General features: G+C 39.8%; 1 non-coding gene across 1 annotated transcript; it reads right to left on the bottom strand.

The window, feature by feature from the left end:
• Nucleotides 1-6314: 6314 nt before the first annotated feature.
• LOC111761908 (U1 spliceosomal RNA) lies at nt 6315-6476 on the bottom strand. The gene has a single exon (XR_002795145.2). It is a non-coding gene; the product is annotated as a U1 spliceosomal RNA (small nuclear RNA).
• Between the last annotated feature and the right edge of the window lie 8193 nt (nt 6477-14669).

The raw sequence follows: 14669 nt of genomic DNA, 5'->3' as shown, positions 1-14669 counted from the left end.
ATTTTTTTTAAAGATTTATTTTTTATTTATTTCTCTCTCCTTCCCCCCCTCCCCCCAGTTGTCTGCTCTCTGTGTCCATTCGCTGTGTGCTCTTCTGTGACCACTTCTATCATTATCAGCGGCACCGGGAATCTGTGTTTCTTTTTGTTGCGTCATCTTGTTGTGTCAGCTCTCTGTGTGTGCGGCACCATTCTTTGGCAGGCTGCACTTTCTTTTGCACTGGGCAGCTCTCCTTACGGGGCACACTCCTTGCGTGGGGCTCCCCTACGCAGGGGACACCACTGTGTGGCAGGGCATTCCTTGCGCACATCAGCAGTGCGCATGGGCCAGCTCCACACGGGTCAAGGAAGCCCGGGGTTTGAACCGCGGACCTCCAGTGTGGTAGGCAGACACCCTATCCATTGGGCCAAGTCCACTTCCCTCAGTGAAATTAATTTAATATTTATTTAGAATTATACATTCTCTCAAAAATCACTGTGCTATCATTTCTAAGGCAAGAAAGAAAAATATATTGGAAATAAAAGGATTTTACGGCACTCATTGATCTGCAACATTTTTATTTGCCAGAGTTACTTTCTTTCCTATTTCTCAAGGTTTCTGGTACATGTTTTTTCTAGCATAGAAAAATATTTTTATTTTCTGAATTTCTCATTTGAGGCTTTGAGTTTCCTAGGAAATAGTTGACTCCATCCCTATAAATGCCTGGTAGTAAATCACAAGTGTCTGCATTTCTTGGCACTAGAAAAAGCACAAAACCGAAAGACTCCCCCAGGAAATGTAAGTGCTGTGAGTCTTCATAACCCTGCAGATCATTGGAATTTGGTGAAAGTCCATTTCACATGCGGATAACCCTGACACAAGCTCATCTCATAAAATAGCTGGTGATGACGTTCAACCATTTTCAATAAGCATCCTAGGTTTAACTCTGCTCAGCTTGAGATCGGTTCCTGAATTACAATCCCTGGCATGGCACCTGAAACAGAGAAACATTAAGTTGCTGGCACAGAGAAACTCCTTTCCTTCACCCTGAACTTCCATGAAAGCATCTCTGCTAAAATGTATTGGCCTTTAACTGGCAGTTTGTAATAGTCATTTCCATGTTATTTGAAGAAAAGAGAATAACTACCTGAAACAAAGCTTTCTAGTGTTTCCTTCTCAGCATAAAAAATGATCAAGTAGAAGGGATCGTATTACCTAGGTAATCCAGTCAAAATAAAAACAAAATCACACTTGTGACCTAACATCCGAATAGTTTAGAGATGGTATTTCTTCCTTCACACCAATATTTGTAGAAAATCTATGATGTTTCAGGCAGTATGCTAAGAATTGGTATATAAGATGATGGAAGCAAGGACTTTACTTTTTAAAGATTTATTTATTTATTTATTTATTTCTCCCCCCTACCTCCATTGTCTGCTCTCTGTGTCCATTTGCTGTGCATTCTTCTGTGTCTCTTTGTATTCTCATTAGGGGGCTCTGGGAACCAATCCTGGGACCTTCCAGAGTGGGAGAGAGGCGATCATTCTCTTGGGCCACCTCAGCTCCCTGTTCTGCTATGTCTCTTATTGTCTATCCTCTGTGTTTACCCGTGCTGTGTCATCTTGCTGCACCACCTTTCTGCATCAGCTGGCACTCCTGTGCAGGGCGGCCCTCCCGCGTGGGCTAGCTCACCACGTGGGCCAGCTTGCCTTCACCAGGAGTCCCTGGGCATCAAACCCTCACCCTCCTATATGGTAGATGGGAGCCCAACTGCTTGAGCCACATCTGTTTCCCAAGGACTCTACTTTTAAGCAGCTCACAGTCTAGTGAGAGACAAAAGAATGAAATATTAATTACAATGTTATGTGGTATGCATTGTGATGCATTTTAGGTAAATGAGTATAGTATAGCAGAGTATAATAGCAGTTTATCTCCCCCATACAAAAGATAGGGGTGGCACAGGAGATGATTTTTTAAAAAAAATAAAGACAGGCTGTGGCAGTTTGTTATTATTTATGAATTTCCAAAAAGAGATATTGATTATATTTGTAAACTGGTATGTTTCCTCAGGCCTGATACCCTTTGACTGATTTAATTCAAAGGCTTTATGTTTACTTGATTAAATATATTTTAGGACTTTGATTTGACCTTGTCATTAGGGCATGCAGGATTGAGTCTCTACCCCCTTGGTGGGCTTTATAAACAGACACTCAATCAAGGAGACAGAAGTAGACACACAGAGAAGAAACAGAGGAAGAGAGACAGCTCCATAGACCAGTGTTTCCTAATATGTGTGTTTGTTAGTTAACTTCTGCCTACTAGAATTTCTGGTGGCATACTAAAGGAATAACCTTGATCCTGCAGTTATTGCAGAGTTACTGTTACAAATTGAGTAGGACTGCTTATTGCCCTGATTACATGAAGAAGGAAAAGTCCACTTATATTTTCATGGGCACATGTCTTCCTGACCCAGCTTGACTTTTCTCTGGGCCACTTGGCTTACCTGCAGCAACCTGTAATCCTACTCCATGATCTCATGATCCCCTCAGTTCAGTGTTCTGTGTGAAAGATGTCTCAGATCCCTGGTTGGATCTAATGAAATAAACAAACAAACAAACACATGTGCATATTGCACAAAATTTGGCAAAACATATGTAAACATGGCTAGGTGAGAAAATGACCAATTGAGAATAATTTTTAAGCAGAAAGGTGACAAGAAAATATTTCTGGTTTAGGAACTTAATTCTGGAGGATGGATTAAAAGGTTATTACAATCATCTAAAAATATTATGGCCAGAGCTTAATCTAAGTAGTAACAGTGATGACTGGAGGAAGGTGCGTATATGTAAATATATTTGCATATAGAAAGCAGTATGGCACTAGGATTAAGAGCTTAAGTCCTGGAGTCAATCAGCCTGGGTCTGAATTCTTGCTCCCATACTTACCTGGTATATGACTTATATGGAAAGTTACATTAATTCTCTGTACCTCAGTTTCTTCATTTGTAAAGTGGGGGTTATAACAGTACTGCTTGCATTGTTGTCAGGATAAAATGAAATAATATGTATAAAGCAATTAGAAGAGTATCTGGCTCAAAATCAGTACTCAAATGTTTGCCATCGTTATACTGGAAAGATGAAATTGATAGGATATGGGCCTGAAAGGATAAAGGGAGATGAGAAAAAGGGGAAACAAGGATAACTTGAACAACTGGAATGATAATTGATTGCATGAATAGTAAACACAGTGTCTAAGAGGAGGAGAAGATTTGGGAAAGGTCATGAGAGAAGAAAAATCGCAGTGTTTAAGGTGTCAAGTTTAGGGAGGCTGTGACATATACAAATTGAGGTGTTGAATATACATGAGCTCGGGGCTCATATGAAAGACTGGGCTGAAGATATAGATTTGGGGACCCATCTGTCTATAGGCGAAAATTGGATGGGGTAAAGGAAATTGCCAAGGGGAGTGAGGAGTGAAAACTATTTATTTTTAAGATAATAAAATATCCAGGCAATTTTCTCTTTTTTCCTCTTTTTGGATGGATTTATGCTTCATGAATCTGTATCAATAAAATTGGTAAATAAAATAATGCTGATTTATTTTTCTGATAATGCAAATGATACCTACGTTCTGTATAAAGTTCTGCGTAATTTTCTTAATGATCCTTTCTTTTTTAATAGTATGTGACTTCTGTCAGCAGTAGCCTTTGCTCTGAGAAGAAACTCTTCTTGAGTCATACCACAATGGGACAAATGTTAAATAACTCCTGCTCTGTTGTTATCAATGCAAGCCAGACAAAAGTAATCAGCTTAAACCCACCCCTCCTCAGATGAAAGCCCAGCTGTGTTCCTGTCCAGACAGGGAGCTGGGAGCCAAGAGGCAGGGGGATGCACCACCTACTCAGTAATGGAGGCAAGAATACTGGGTCCCTTTGTGCTGCTGACACTCTGGCAGGGCAAGCTGGTATTAGAAGAGAAAGCCTATGATTACTTCAAGTACAGAAATTTTCCCCTCAGTGGCATTACTGTGAGGCCTGGAAGTTAAATTATAAAGTGACCACCACAGCACTGTCACAACTACACCTTGGCCCACCCCAGCTCAGACACCGTGGTGCGAGTGAAGGAAGGAGGTTGCTGTGTGCCCTCCTCACTGCCCAGAAGGCTGGAGGCCTGCGACGGGTGGCTATGGCCCAGAGAAGGTGATTCTGAAAGGCTTATGTCATGGGTTGAATTGTGTCCTTCAAACAGATACGTTGGAGTCCTAACCCTCAGTATCTCAGAATGTGACTTTATTTTGGAATAGAGTCATTGCAGATGGAATTAGTTCAGATGAGGCCGAAACGAATTAGGGTGAACTCTAATCTAATATGACTGTTCTTAGAAAAATAAGGAAATCTGGAGACACAGACACAGTGGAAAAGCCCACATGATGATGGAGGCAGAGATTGCAGTGATGCACCTACAAGCCAAGGAACACCAAGGATGACCAGCAAACACCAGAAAACAGGAAGGAGCAAGGCAGGATTCTCTCCTACAGGTTTCAGAAGGCCCATGACTCCACTGCCACCTTGATTTCAGACTTCTAGCCTATCAGAGAATGTATTGTTATTTTATTAAGCCATCCAGTATGTGGCACTTTGTTATAGGTGCTTTCTATGGTGATCTGGGCCAGCCCTGCCTGTGGGCCTTGGCCCCTCTCCCACTGCCCTCCCCAGTTCTTGTTTGGATATGGACTGAATTCAGTGCTAGATAAACCAATGGGCTTACTCTGTATGTGGATAGGGCACCAGCAAAGCAGAGCCACCAATCCCACCTCCAAGAAGAAAAATTAAGTCTCAGTAAGCTCATCCAGTATTCTACAAAATCAAAATACCTAGAAAGAAGCTATTTTATTTCAACATCCCTGAATATTGTGCTTCCTGCACTGGCTAGTATTCTGAGGACCTTATCTTCTTTTTAGTGCTAAGAACCTTTAAAGATGTTTTCATCTGATCCTGGAAAACTGTTCAGTGTCGGTACTATGGAGTGGCATGAGGTAAGCAGGGGATATCTAGTCTTCACTTATTTCTAAGACTATGTCTGATTGTCTTGCTTGTGGGGAGAAGGAAAGGACCCAGTGTTCTCTTCCTGTCGTCATCTGTCTGTGTGGCCTCTTTAGATAAGCCAGGCATGGAGATATATGGAGATATATGTCTTGCTTCTTTTGGCATTTTATCCCTGCTGCCTGCCTCATACCGAGCCTTAAGTTTAGCCAATTATCTTCAGTAACTTTTTCTGCTACTCTACTCTGACATTGCCCATAGATCTAACATTTCTTGGACTTTTGAGTTGACTCCTTGGTGCTGTACGAAGTTGTCCTGTGTCTCTAATGAATGAGCTTTGTCCAAGAGTCATTAGACACTGCAGTCATCTGATGACCACCATCTGTCATTAATCACACCAGGCAAGACTAACACATTGGGAACTCTCTTCTTGAACTTCCAGAAAAGTGGCATAAGTATGTATAGTTAAAACAAAACAAGCAGAAAACACAGCAGCCTGAAAATGACTGCAAATCCCTGAAAGATTCTGGCTCTTGGCCATCAACACTTATCATAAGGAAACCTCAAATTCTCCCCACTTCTGTTTTTCCCTTGCCCTTCTGTGGTTTCAGATTGCAGGACTATTTTGATACCACCACACTAAGATCATGGCAGGTTAATTAGAGAAAGCTACTTAAATCCTGATAATTTCACCCTACATTTATGGTTCTTAATCTTATATCCATGTGTCTCTCTTCCTACCGTTCCCTTTCTCCCTCTTTCTTTTCTACCTCCCAACATACCCCTTAGGGAGACTAAGGGGAAAAATAATTAACATTTAAGAAAAATAATTAACATTGGAGTATTCTTGTTGACATTGCAAGAAAAAAAGAAATCAACAGGACTCCCCCTCCATCCTTTCAAATCCTACCCTACTCCTAGAAGTAGACTAATTTCCAACTCTGAAAAGGCTTCAGAGAGTACACAGAAACTCTGTGAACATAAGAAGGAGAATTTTGATAGATTAAGAACAAATGTTAATAGTCAAGCCATTCCAAGAATTCTCTGCTTTCTTTCTCAAGGAACATTTCACTTGGGCTGCCTTTAAAAAAACAATCGGCATATAACACTTCCAACCCTTGACGTGGGTGTTTAGGGGGATGCGGTAAGGCTTTTGCAGTCACACTCCAGAATGAGCATTTTCTTTAACTAGAAAGGAAGGTCTCCTGCAGCTAACACTGGAAAACTAATCTTTTGAAAGCAAGCACCTTGGGAAGAAATGATTTACTGCCTGTAATTAATTCACATTGATTATTGCAATCTACGTGAGACTTGACTGAACGCCCACAAATTATGCAGTTGAGTTTCCCACATTTGGGAAAATCGCAGGGGTCAGCACATCCTGAGTGCAATGGATAAGCCTCACCCTGGGAAAACCACCTTCGTGATCATGGTATCTCCCCTGCCAGGTAAGTATTATTTACCCTTCTATAAATTAACTATCTCAAAGGAAACTAACCTTGAGCCTGAAAACACACACACACTTAGTTCTTTACTGATAGAGAAAAGAGCAGTGACGCTTGCCATCTGGCAGAACTGCAGCTTGAAAGCCAGATGCCCTGGGTAAACCAACCTCTACCTGCCTGTTTTTATTAACAGACGTTTTGACTTTGAAATCCCACCTCCCGTGAGTTGCACCAATGCCATATAATTCCATCAAAATTATGCTGTTATTAGAAATTTTTGCATAGCAACACTTCATTCAACAAATACGTCTTGATTTCCTTTGTGCTAGGCACTTGATGTAATAGCTCACAAAACAGATAGGGTCCCTGTCTTCGTTTGCTAGGAATACTGTAACAAAGTGCCACAAACTGCATGGCTTAATTCAACACAAATTTATTGCCTCATAGTTCTGGAGATTAGAGGTCTGAATCAAGGTGTTGGCAGGGCTGTGCTTCCTCTGAGGTCTGCATGGTTCTTGCAGTGGCTGGCCAGAAGTCCATGCTGTCTCTGCCTCCATCACAGATCTGTTTTTGTGTGTCTGTCTATGTGTTCAAATTTCCTCTCCTTAAAGGATACCAGTTATATTGGATTGTGGCTGCTGTTCCAGCCTCATCTCAACTAATAACATTTTCAATGATCCTATTTCCAAATAGGATCCCATTCATGAGACCACAGGTTCAGACTTGAACTTACCTTTTGGGCAGAAATAATTTAATCCATAATAGTCACTTACTATGGGGCTTATAATCTGGTGGGGAAGAGAAAAATTACCCAAATAACTAAATTAATATGTAATTACAAATGGTAAAAAGCATTATAAAGAAAAGCACAGGGTGCTATGAAAATGCTTAATTGGGGAAACCTCATTTATTCAGGGCAAGGAGGTATTGGGGGCAGTTCTCAGATTCCCGAGGTTGTGTCTGAACCCTATTCTAAACGACACTTGCTGTATTCATAAATGGAATTCAGTATAACAATAAAAAAATGAATGGGCAAGTACAACATGTATCGGATTGGATGACCCTCTAAAACAAAATGTTTGGGGAAATAAATATCAAGTTACAGGGAAGTGGACTTGGCCCAGTGGTTAGGGCATCCGTCTACCACATGGGAGGTCTACGGTTCAAACCCCGGGCCACCTTGACCTGTGTGGAGCTGGCCCATGCGCAGCGCTGATGCGCGCAAGGAGTGCTGTGCCACGCAGGGGTATCCCCCGCGTGGGGGAGCCCCACGCGCAAGGAGTGTGTCCCGTAAGGAGAGCCACCCAGTGCAAAAAGAAAGTGCAGCCTGTCCAGGAATGGTACCACACACACAGAAAGCTGACACAACAAGATGACACAACAGCAAGAGACACAGATCCCATGCAGCTGACAACAACAGAAGCAGACAAAAGAAGAACACGCAGCGAATGGACAGAGAAAACAGACAACTGTGGGGGCGGGGAATGGGGAGAGAGGGAAAAAAACAGCAAGTTACAAAAGGGTAGTGTGATATACTGAATCACTTTTGCACTTTTTCAGACACTCCCTATCTTGGAATTATACACCCCATGCTACTTGCCATGTGTCTTTGTATATATCCCTATCCCATTGAGGTCATGTGATTAGCTTTGGCCAATGAAAAGCAGGAAGAAGTGACAATGTCTTGGTTCCAGGAGAGGCCTCAAGAGCCACTGCATGTTTCTACGCACCCTCTTGTATGCTGGTGATCTTCCGTGAAACCAGCGAGGTCCATGTAATCATTAGTACCTCTTTAGCCCAGACCCTAGAACAGACACACTTGGAACAGGCCTGAGTTACAGCCCATTACCCAAACTGTAGCTGATCTACAGACCCATGAGCATGAGAATAAATTCTTGTTGGGAACTACCCAATTTTGAGGTGATTTGTTGTATAGCATTATTGTGGCTAGAGGTGGCCAGTACAGACACACACAATATGTAAAGTTTGAAAATCTGTAAATTAAAGCCTTCTATTGCATATGGATATGCGTATACTTTAATATTATAAAAACAGGAATGTGAAAGATAGATTCAGCATAGTGTTAGGGTAGATAACTGAATCAAATGTATATAGAAAGTTTTATTTCTTAAAAGCAGAAACAAAAACCCGAAGCATGCATGGCAAGCTTTTAGACATCAATAGAACTGGGTGGTAGATAAACAGGTATTTGGCATGTTAAGTCTCTGTATTTGTTACACGTTTGAAAAACCAGTGTTTTTAAGAAGTGAAAGAAAGCCCTATTATTATGATGCGTAATCGAGGTGCTTTCATTTAAAAAATCCAGTATTGCCCTGCCTTCATTCTTACAGATCATGCAATTGGCTAGAACTTAGTGTGGCTGTCACCATTTTACTTATATGCAAACTCTGCTTTGTCATATAACCCCACCATTCCAGACTGTCTCCCAGGCATTATCACTTACATTTTTCTGGTAAAAGAGAACTATCTCTCAGCATCTATTTCTCTATCAAAAGCCAAGCAAAGCAAAACAAAGCAAAACAAAACAAACACAAAAAACCAACTAACCAGTGAAATGACTGACTCATTTTCTTATATCCAGTTTATATCACTCATTTGCCTTACTGTCAACATTTGACTTTGAGGTCGTGAATCTAACGTACCAAGTTACTATAACACTAAAGGGTTAAATATAGTCAAGAAAACATGAATGTTCAAAGCAAGATGAATCAGATTTCTGAGTACCAGGGTGAAAAATGTCTACCATGTTTTGTCCACATGGTAAGTATCTCTGGTGCACGTTTATGCAAGGTGATTATTTTACCTATTATTTTAAACTGGGGATAACACTGTGGTGTTTAAGTTTGCATACTGCAGTGGTAGGCAGCATGCTAAGATGGCTCCCAGAGTCCTGCTTCCTGGTATGCATGGCTGGTATAATCTCCTCCCGTTGAGTGAGGGTGGACCTAACCTAACTGGGTGAGCCCAGTGAAGAGAGATTCTATGTGACAAAGATGGAAGCCAGAGAGCTTCTCTTACTGACCAGGAAGATGCACACTGCTATGTTGTGGAGAAAGCATGTAGGTGGGAACTGCAGGTGACCTCTAGAAGCTGTGCATGACTCTCCCCCTCCCCAAGGACTTTATCATTACAATAGAAAGGAACTGAATTCTACCAACAACTGGTGAGCTTGAGAGAAGACCTGGAGCCTCAGATGAGCTCATAGCCCTGACTGAAGTCTCGATTCTTGTTCTGTGAGATCCTAAGCAGAGAACCGGTCATGCTGTGCCTGGACACTCAGCCCACAGAAACTGAGATCATAAATTTGCATTGCTTTAAGCCACTAAGTTGGTGGTAAATTGTTATGCAGCAATAGAAAAAATAATATGACAATTGAAGTAATAGTTAGGCAAACGTACATATGATCTCACAAAACGAGGGACAGGAAGGGGCGTAGACCAGGATTGGCCAGCTCAGCTCTCTCATACCGTAGATGCAGACGGTGAGGCCCAAAGGGGTGACGTGAAGGGCCCAGGGTTTCACATCTAGTTAGTGACACAGATGACTAGCCTCGAGGAAGAAGACCGAAGAGAAGAATAGCACATGGACACGATAGAGTGTCAGAGGGAGTGGGAAAGCAGAATAAGGCAGTGATTCTAGTTATTCTGTATTAGTGCTTAAGAAAAAAACGCAAAGAAGGAAATGGTGAGAAAAGCAGATCTGTTTTCAAGCACCACACTGCCACTTAATTGTTGTATGGTCTTGGACAATTTGTTGAGTCTTTGTAAATTTCAGTTTCTTCATTTCTAAAATGGAGCTAATTAGTATACTTACCTCATGGAGTAATGGTGAAGTTTGAATGAGGTAACATACGTGAAGTACTTAACACAGAACCTGACACAAACAAGGCACTTGTTATTGTTAGCTTTTAATATCAGTATCACTACTCATATCATCATATCACAGTTCCTATTCCTATTATTTACTTTTATTATCATCTGAAGAATAAACTTAAGAATAGGGCCACTCTGCATAATTATAGTCTCCTTATTCCTTATTACATCCTGTGAAACAATTTAGAAAATGATCACTAATACCTTCAACCACTAGAGATTATATATGTTCATTCAGATGTTTTGGTCCAAAGTCCTGAATCCCATCCAATAACCTGCTTCCAGCTCCCCTATTCTGTTTTCCCATTCCAGCTATTCTTTGACCTTGTTGAGTTGTCCAATCCATCGATCCTACCACTTTCAAAAGCTCAATCATTCCCTGTTTTGTCCACTTTTCTGTCCTTGCTCAGACTGATCATTTTACTGCAAACACCCTGAACTCCTTTACTGTGTCACTGCTTAAACTAAAGAAACTCTGCCTACTTTGTGCTGCATCAATATATTTTGTTGACTTTCTATCAGCAATGCTGTATACAGAATAGTGAAACAATGCCAAATTTCAATAGGAAAATATTTTGAAACTAATATCAAGAAACGGAAGGATTCATGAAGTTTACCACCCACAGAATTTCTCCAAATTACTAGAAGATATGCACCAGCAAAATGAAAATTGACATAAGAAAATGCTATGGATTAAAATAATAATAATTGAGCAAGGGAAACAGTAAAATTTATAGATAAATCTAAATAGTTATTGGTTGTCTTTAAATAAAAGATTTTTTCATGAAGAGAGTAGGGAGGAGTGTTTGTGTGGTGTTTGTGTGTTTGTATGGACTACACTTATTAATTCACTCTAACTCCTGATCAACAAACATGCTTCTAAATAGTGTCCTTTTATCTCTTATTCTAGACTGTCACAGCCATTAAAACACAATATGTAAAGTTGTGAACCTACCTGTGATCATATTTAGATAACTGAAGACAAGGCAATACCAAAAATCTTTGCAATACATTGTCTGGATACCTCAAATTTAAGGGTGTTTTTGGATTTCTCTTCACTGTGTTTGGATAATCTCCATAGAATTTCCTCAGTTTCTTATATCATTTTGCAAAGACAAACACTTTAAGTTTTTTTCTTAAAGCATAAATATAGTTGTTTTTATTTTTTTATATTACATAGTCTAAAAAGAGTCAACCCCAAAACTTTCCTAGAAGAATATAGCCTAAATTTAATGGTGTGCTTCTTTCCTAAAATTTAATGGTGTGCTTCACTCCTATTTAAGAACAAATACATAGATTCCATTTCTTTTTTCTTCAGAGAGCAACTTTATGAAAATAATGATTAGTAATTAATTATTCAAAGAATTTCAGGGAAGGATTCCTTAAAACTAGCAGACCTATAGCTGTCCATGGACCCCACTAAGAACAAATATCAATTCCAGAATTCCTTTTTTTAAAATAAAAAATCAATTTTATTGATTCATATTAATAAAGCATAAAATTTATTGAACGTGTACAATCAATGGTATTTGTTATAATTGCATGGTTGTGTGATCAGCACTTCAATCATTATTAAAGCATTTTTATTATTTCAATAGTAACAAACAAAACACAGACAAACAAACAAACAAGAAAATTCCTCACCTTTTTATCTCTCTTTTTCTCCTGCTGTACATAGCTGCTTTTTCTGGCTATTCTTGTACAATTATTTATTTGTTTATTAAGCAGCTTTATTGAGATATATTCACATATCTTATGATCTATCCAAAGTGTATAATCAATGGCTTTTACTATAATCACAATGTTGTACATTCATCACCTCAAAAATTTTAGAACAGTTTCATTACTCCAAAAAGAAAATCTCCATATCCCTTAGCATTCCTTCCTCAGCCTTACATAACAACTAATCTCATTTCATCTTTATAAATTGATTTATATTTACATTTTATATAAAAGGAATCATACAATATGTACTACTCTGTGTCTGATGTTCTTCACTTAGTATAATTTTTTTTGAAAGACTTTTATTTTTAATCATGTTTATATTAATATTCTGTGACTCTGACTTAAATTTCACTTTACCCTCTGTCAGGTCCTGCTTTACATTTTAATCTTCACCCACCACACCCTGGCCAATTTAATTTCAAATTACTTTAAACCAAGGCAGAACACTATATAAATTTTGGGTGTTGTGAATGTAATTTATGTGGATCAGCTGGAGAGCCAAAATTTTTATCAGATTGTAAATGTTAATAGGAGTATCTAGATGTACATGATTGATGGCATAATTTGATCTCTCAAATTGATTGTTTTTCACAGAATTACCTCCACATCTTGAGGGTCTGATACTGCCATCCATCATTTCAAGCAAAGAAGAAAAATGTGTTAAAGCATTTATTTTCATTGAAAGTAGGATTTTCTGTGACTTTTATTATTAATTATAAAAGCTCAATTTCTAATCTCTCTATTAAATTAATTTCATCAATTAATATTGATATATTTTTATCCTAATATCTGAAGTAAGTTTTTAAATTGTGTGAGGTTCTGTGATAGGATTGTCAAATAAGTTCAGAATGACTTAGACTCAGCCTAAGAAATGACTCAGCTTAGCCTCTCTATGGGAAACTTTCTAAATTCTGTGGTTTAATTGAAGATTCCAATTACTGTGGATTTCAAGTTAGGTAAGTGATAACAGGAAAAGAAGCACTTCAACAAATATTCAGCCACTCTACAAGTGCCTTGAAAATTTGTTCTGTGATGAAAAAGATGAGGGGACATTATGGCCCAGGGCAGAACAGGGGAGAAGTGAGAGACATCCTTATTCCTTCTTGCTCTGCCCTACCCTGTGTCCACGTAACTCTCTTTGTGGAGAACTCACTGTTTGTAACAACTGCTTCCACTTGGATCTTCAAGACTAAAGCTAAAAGACTCTTTCGGGGATTCCATAATAAATCATGTTGTTTTTTTCTTTGTCTTATGAGAAATTCTTTTTCAACAAAAGATCTCCTACTGAAGATCAGGAAATTGTACTTTAGTGGAAAGAACATTAGATTAGGGTCCAGAATCCTAGATATTAGTCTCATATCTTTTTTGTTAATCTAATCTCAGAACTACTTGTTAAGCCTACACCACCACAGAAATTTTGAGTGCTATCTATGTAATTTATGTGCACCAGGAGATGGCCAAAACTTCCCTGGGCCCGTCTTTGTAATATTAATGGAAGAGACTGGAATTCAATTATTTATTTGACACTATGTTAGTTTCCTTGTCTGCGCAAGGAATGGATTGGCTTAAACAATGACAATTGATTTGCTCATGGTTTTGAGGCCAAGAGAAAGTCCAAATCAAGGCATCATCAAGGTGATGCTATTTTCCCAAAGACTAGTGTTCTGGGGATGGCTACCTGTGATCCTTGGTCCTGGGTTCCTCTGTCACATGGCAATGCACATGCTGGCCTCTCCTGGCCTTTTGCTCTCTTCTGGGTTCCATTTAGAGCTTGGTTCCTTTGTATGTTTGTTTGTTTTTTCTTTCTCTCTGAATTTCATTTCATTTATAAAGGACTGCAGTAACAGGATTAAGACCCACCCTGACTGAGGTGGGCCAAACCTTAACTGAAGTAACTTCATCAAAAAGTCCTACTTAGAATGGGTTCACACCCATAGAAAGGGGTTAAGTTCAAGATCACATTTTCCTGGGATACATACTGTTCCAAATCACCACACTATTTGGTCTGTTTTTTTTTTTAAGATTTATTTATTTATTTCTCTCCCCTTCCCCCCATCCCCCCACCCCGGTTGTCTGTTCTCTGTGTCTATTTGCTGCGTCTTCTTTGTCCTTTTCTGTTGTTGTCAGTGGCACGGGAATCTGTTTCTTTTTGTTGCATCACCTTGCTGTGTCAGCTCTCTGTGTGAGCAGCACCATTCCTGGGCAGGCCGCACTTTGTTTTGCACGGAGCAGCTCTCCTTATGGGGCGCACTCCTTGCGCGTGGGGCTCCCCTACACGGGGGACACCACTGCGTGGCAGGGCACTCCTTGTGTGCATCAGCACTGCGCATGGGCCAGCTCCACATGGGTCAAGGAGGCCCAGGGTATTAACCCAGACCTCCCATGTGGTAGACGGACGCCCTAACCACTGGGCCAAGTCTGCCGCCAATTTGATCTGTTTTAGTAGGCCTAATTTTCTCATCAGTTTCTCACCACTCAGCTTTACTTGCTTGTAGTGTCTTATCAGTCTGTGATGGAGCTGACAACTTTATCAAAGGGCACAGGGAGAACCACCTGTTTTTATTTGTTTGAACCATCTTAACTTTA

Source organism: Dasypus novemcinctus, chromosome 2 (assembly GCF_030445035.2).
Source record: "Dasypus novemcinctus isolate mDasNov1 chromosome 2, mDasNov1.1.hap2, whole genome shotgun sequence".
NCBI lineage: Eukaryota > Metazoa > Chordata > Mammalia > Cingulata > Dasypodidae > Dasypus > Dasypus novemcinctus.
This window is presented reverse-complemented; position numbering and strand designations above follow the sequence as displayed.